We start from the raw sequence: 6,836 nt of genomic DNA on the forward strand, positions 1-6,836 counted from the left end.
CTACGGGGTCACCCAGGGAATTTGCTTCCGCCTGTTCTCCCCTTTTCGGCCCGTTTGCTTGCAGCCTGGACCAAGTAACTCCGGCTGCTTGTGTACCGCCCCGTGCTCGGCAGCCGAGCCACTCGTATCCGGGCCTTCAGTGGGTGGCTCGAGGGTCTCCGCAGCTGGGAGTCTCGCGGTCACTTCAACTGAAAGGGGAGTTGTGGTTTGGGGACGTAGATGTACGGCCGGAGCCGTGTTAAGTTCGTGACGCCCCCCACGGGATGTGGTGCAGGTGGACACCACCGCTGCAGTTACGGGGCACCCGGGGGAGATGTTTGGCAGCAAGTTGTTAACCTCTCCGTAGGCAGGGATGGTGGCCCCGGGACCCGTTGGCAGTGTTTGGCGGCGCAGGGAGAAGGGCGACCGGAGGGTGCTGTTGTACTCACTATTAGTAAACACACGAGTCTCTGGTAAACAAAGGTGATGGTGGTCGGTGCCCGCAGCCGGCTGCAGTCTGGTCCCCCACCCGGCTGGTGGTCTCTGTCTTTCTCCCGCACCTGTGTTGGATGGTGGACTGCCTGTGCTTTCAACTTCAGGAGTCTGCTCCCGGCTTGTTGGTGCCTAAGGAGCAATTTGCCCGCAGACGCTGGCCCGTGGGATTTCTGAGCTGTGGCAGTGGCCGCTTATCCCCCTCGTTGGGCTGTTGCCTTCAGTCGGGACTTTGGGTGGGACAGGACCTTTAGTCCTGGCCACAATCAGTTAATTAGCTAGCCCCCAGTAGATTCTGGACCTAGCATCAGGGTCTGAGTACCCCGCTTTGTGCTCCAGTTTCCGAGCCGGTTCCCCGGGTCGGTACCGGCGGGCCACTACCCTGTCCCGATCCACCTCGGTTCCACCGAGCCGTCTTCCCGGATCCTGCAGACGGAGACCGCCGTATGCCTCCTAGCCAAAGGTACCAGGGCTCCTACCCTGGCACCTGCTCAAATTGGTTTTTCTCCTCTGCTGGAGCTGCACACAGCTGCAGCCCACACACCTCTCCAACTTGAACTCTCAACTTGTTCTACTTATTTTCCCACCTCAGGCTGTCTGAGACTCCTTGGTGGGCGTCTTCCAACCTCCTGATTCCGCCCCCTGGTGTGTCCATCAAGCCCTGAGGGGGGTGACTAGGGTTTAAATGTTTGGCTGTATGTTACCTATGAGGGACAAGTGTAATGCAGGACCCTATCTGTGACTACCTGGCCCGGCTAGGGCATCACACTTGCCTCTTGTCACTATGGGCCCTCTCGTTGCTGCGTGGCTCCGGACTCTGTGTTTGTTTGGTGAAGGGCATGAAGTGCCCCCACCGGCAGGTTGAGCAGGCCAACTGAATGGGCCCCTGCTCTGGGGACCTATAACCCAGTGCGGGCCTGATTCACCTGGCAGTCCCCGTACTCAGCCACATTTTTGCACTCCGGCCTCATGTGGTTTTTGGGCGGCACTACAAGGTGACCGTTCTCCCCCACCAGCAACCACTGCACCTGTGGTGTCTGACTAGTGACAGCCTCCAGGTTCCCTCTTTAGGACTGCTCTCTCTCCCTGAGCTTCACCAACTGACTCGGCTCACTACTCCCTCCCCTCTGTACCTGCCTCCGCAACTTAGCAACCAGACTCTCTACCACACTCCTTGAGTGGATATGGAGGCCACGCCCCCTCCTGGATTCCCCAAGTGTCCCTTAAAAGGTAAGTGTGGGAGACCTGGTTACTATGTGCTTATGTGTCCACACCCCGGTCAGTCTTCTGGATTACCTGTGTTGTACTGACCCAGCATGGGTGCAGTACTCAGTGGTGCCTGACCAGGTCAGGGGCGCCACACTTGAAGAAAATGGGCGGCCGCAGGAGCAGTTACAGCTACACTGGAGATTCAGTAAATATGAAACGCTTTCTCCTATTACCCTATCCCTTCTACCACCATTTTTATTATCCGGATTCAGGTCCCCACAGACTTATATGTAGACCAGCATCTGTCCTGGAACCAGATTTTTTTCAAAAATCCTGTTGGACCTGCCAGTCTCAGTTATCTGTGAGTCCGCCCATCACTAATAGTTAACTAACATAAGGGGAATACAGTCATAAGACAGTGGTGACAGACAGGTTAAAGACAAAAGAGACTGGAATTGGATTAAAGCTGGTGTCACACTAAACGACAGCGACAACGACGTCGCTGTTACGTCACCATTTTCGGTGACGTAACAGCGACCTTGTAAGTCGCTGTTATGATCGCTGCTTAGCTGTCAAACACAGCAGAAGCAGCGATCATAAGGTCGCTGTGCTACATGTTCAGAGAGCAGGGAGCCGCGCTTAGCGCTGGCTCCTTGCTCTCCTGCAGCACACATCGGGTTAATTAACCCGATGTGTGCTGCAGCTACATGTCACAGTTCAGAGAGCAGGGAGCCGCGCTTAGCGCTGGCTCCTTGCTCTCCTGCAGCACACATCGGGTTAATTAACCCGATGCGTACTGCAGCCACATGTCACAGTGCAGGAGCCGGCACTGGCAGCAAGAGCGGAGGCTGGTAACCAGCGTAAACATCAGGTAACCAGGGAAAGGTCTTCCCTTGGTTACCCGATGTTTACGCTGGTTACAGCTTACCGCAGGCTGCCAGTGCCGGCTCCTGCTCGCTTCATTTCGTCGCTCTCTCGCTGTCACACACAGCGATGTGTGTGTCACAGCGGGAGAGTGACGACCAAAAAATGAAGCTGGACATTCAGCAACGACCGGCGACCTCACAGCAGGGCCAGGTCGTTGCTGGATGTCACACACAGCGACAGCGACGGGACGTCGCTGCAACGTCACAGAAAATGGTGACGTAGCAGCAACGTCGTTGTCGTCGTCGTTATGTGTGACACCAGCTTTAGGTTGAAAGAAACTGTGGTAGTCTTCAGTTACACATTGTTATATTGCAAATCACCTGCTGTGTATTGATTTGTCTTATCCAAGTCAATTGTACTATTTTGTGATTTTCCCTCAATATCATTGACTCCCTGCTGCTAAAAAATAAATATTGCAAGAGTCATCACTGAGTGGCCTCTGTTGCGTTCCTGGCACCGGTGTACAGCTATACTATAAAATGTTGCATGTCTGGAATGTCACACTTTGTTGTTTTCCAATTTGCTCTAATGGTTTCAGCATTTAGAGATTTCCAATACTCTTTTAAAATCCATTTTCTTTGATCTGTATTTAAATTATTTGCCATTATGGGTTATCTGAAGTATCTGAAAAGAAAACAGATTTGGGGGAGATTTATCTGTGAAAACTGGATCTGTGAAACTGACTCAGTTGCCCTTAGCAACCAATCAGATTCCACCTTTCATTTTCCAAAGAGTCTGTGAAGAATGAAAAGTGGAATCTGATTTGTTGCTAAGGGTAACTGAATCCCTTTCACTTTACACCATGTTTGATAAATCTCCCATTCATAACCCTATTACACATACTGCCCACCTACTTTTGGACCACCTTGTATATAAATGCATGTACAGTATGTGTGAATGTAAATATGTGCCTGTATACTGGTATATCTGCATTGTTTGGCCCAAAAACTATATGGCAGCGTAATCTGTGCTCTGTATACAGTATGGCTGTGTTATTTGGGAAATGTTTGGACACTGTGGCGGTGGTATCAGTTTGATGGGATCATTAGGGTACAGGACAATAGTTAAATATTATTATAGCCCAATAGCTTTCATTAAAATGTAATGCTGAAGACCTGTGATTTGGATTTTTTTAGGACCTCAATAAAGTCACACCTCTAAATACTGCTCACACTAATCTGTTAATGAAGATGAGAATAATGCATTAATTTATTGGATATTTTGAAAGAGCATGATCTCCCCCACTAACTTGGCCTACTCCGTGTCTGGCACTGAGGCATTTAGCTTACTCCAGAATGCTATCAATCTACACATTGGTTTGTGTTAAAGAAGAAGCGTGGAACATTTCGAAACGCACTGACAATAAACTACATCAAACCCTGTTTGTGTATCCCAATTCTTCCAATGACATTGACTAGTGATGAGCAAACCCAAGGTCTGGTGTTTGGTGTTCGTACCAAACACAGACTTTACGGAAAAACAGAGTTGGGTGCTTTATGTATGCTGACCAATTGCGCGAGCATTGCTGTGCTCGGGTACACTCGGTGCTCAGCCCATTGAGAGCAGCTTACAGTGTTCGAACAGCTCACACTAGGGGTAACAACAGCGTGATCAGGTGTAGTGTGCACCCCCTACCCCCCAAAAAATGGAAAAAAATCTTTCTGTTTATGGCTGGCTGTATGTGGGTGGAGACCCTAGCTGCACAATTAGTGACTTTCATTGGGGGTTGGGTCAAGTCTGGGTCCGAAATCAAACTTTATCTAAGGCTGGAAACACATTTATGCGAGTAAAATCGGTCCAAGTTGGCTGAAAAAAACTCGTCTGATTTTAGTTCACGTTAGGTCAGAGTGCCATGCAAGTGCGATGCTTTTTTTTTTTAATTTAATGACTTGCCTAGCGTGTGTAATGCGTAGGGGATCCGTTTTTACTATATCATCTGCCATTCAGCTCTGCTTCATGGCCGCTGACAGCAGCCACAGACAGCCATGTAGCAGAGCTGAATGGCAGATGACTGCAGACACAGACAGAGCCGCACGATCTGAATGAACTCAGGTGAACTTCACCCGACTTCATTGTCATGCCGCGGCTCTGTCTGTGTCGCGTCCTGATTAGCGGTCACCCGTGAAGGACTCACTGGTGACCGCTAATCCCCTGAGTGACTGAATTGAGCAGCGCGATTAGCGCTACCGTCACTCAGGTTACCCGCAGCCAGCTGGATCCTCCCCCTGTGACTGCAACTCACTTGTGACTTCATCGCTGTCACTCGGGTGACTTGCTGTCACTGTTGGAGGATCCAGCGGTGGCCGCGAGTAACCTGACTGACATCAGCTGATCGCGATACTCACCTCAGTTGCTGCGTGGAGCTGACAGGAGCGTCAGTGTCTTCTGCAGCTCCTGTCACCTTCATGTAGCAGAGCTGAGAGCATCGAGGGACCTCCGTGGATTACGTCGGACAAGGATGGGTTTTTTGAGTACTTAATAAAGTGGTGAACGAGGGTCTTTGTTATTGTTTATTATTTCAAATAAAGGATTTTTTCACTGTGTGCGTTTATTAACTTTAATTTACAGGTTAATCATTGGGGGTGTCTCATAGACGCCTGCAATGATTAATCTAGGATTTAGTGGCAGCTATGGGCTGCCATTAACTCCTTATTACCCCGATTGCCAACGCACCAGGGCAAATCGGGAAGAGCCGGGTACAGTCCCAGAACTGTCGCATATAATGTATGCGGCAATTCTGGGCGGCTGCTGACTGATATTGTTAGGCTGGGGGGCTCCCCATAACGTGGAGCTCCCCATCCTGAGAATACCAGCCTTAAGCCGTATGGCTTTATCTGGCTGGTATTAAAATTGGGGGGGACCGCACACCGTTTTTTTTTAATTATTTATTTATTTATTTTACTGCACAGCATAGACACGCCCACCGGCTGCTGTGAATGGTTGCAGTGTGACAGCTGTCACTCAGCGTGGGACCGTGCAGCGCCGCGCTGGTGATCGGGGATCGGTGAGTATGAGAGAGGGGGTTGAGAGGGATAGACCGACATGGACAGAGAGTGAGGGACAGAGATAGTGACCGACCGACAGACCGACCGACAGAGAGAGAATAGAGACCGAGAGGGAGACACCGACTGACATAGAATAGTGATTGACAGACATTGTGACACATCACTCGTTTCCAGTGTTTTAGGAAACATGCGATAAATGTATTTAGAAAATCGCATGTCACTAGGATGGTGTGAGTGCCATCCCGTGACATCCGATTATTTACACGCTCCCATAGACTTGCATTGGAGAGACTCGCAGTAGAAACTCGCAAAAAAGCAGCATGCTGCGACTTTTTTCTCAGTCCGATTTGGACTGAGAAAAAAAAATCGCAAATGCGAGCTGAATCATTCACTAACGTGTGTCCGATTCCAATGCGAGAATTTCTCGCATTGCTCTACTGCGAGAAACTTGCAAGTGAGAAGCAGCCCTAAAGTGTGGCTGAACCTGCCAATCTGAGCTTCCACGGGTCCGCTCATCTCCAACAGTGACAGCAGCGCGGAGATAGCCACAGCTTTCCTATCATCCTCAATCCACACATCAATATTGCTTTACACCTCGTACTACAAGAAATCTACCCTCGTTATACACATGAAAAAATAACTTAAAATTAATATTATTAATATTTTCAAATTTTGTTAATTATCATGTGAAACAACAAATAGCAGTGATATAATATTATTCTGTTATTGTTTACAGATTTTTCTATAGTGCATATTTCTTACTTGGCCTGTACTGGTCAAAAACAAAGAAATAAAGAACATTCTTAGATTTACTTTTCTAGTGAGTGGCTTATTGGAAATCTGTCAATACATTATAACCACCTAATCAGAGAGCAGCATCATGTAGGGGCAGAGACCCTGATTCCAGCGATGTGTTACTTACTGGGCTGATTGCTATAGTTTTAATAAAATCATTCTTTAATTATCATTAGAAGACTAGTAAGCGGTGATGTAGTCCTCAATATTCATGAGCTCTGTGTAACCCTGTACCCGTTCAAATGATTTTTATTAGGTTTTGTAGTTAACCGTGTAACCCTGTACCCACCACTGATTGGCAGCATTATTATCAATATTATTATTATTACTTACATTGCGCCATTAATTCCTCAATGCTTTACATGATCTTCGCCATCAGGGCTTTAAATTTAAATTCCCTATCAATATGTCTTTGGAGTGTGGGAGGAA

Source organism: Anomaloglossus baeobatrachus, chromosome 9, assembly GCF_048569485.1.
Source record: "Anomaloglossus baeobatrachus isolate aAnoBae1 chromosome 9, aAnoBae1.hap1, whole genome shotgun sequence".
Lineage (NCBI taxonomy): Eukaryota > Metazoa > Chordata > Amphibia > Anura > Aromobatidae > Anomaloglossus > Anomaloglossus baeobatrachus.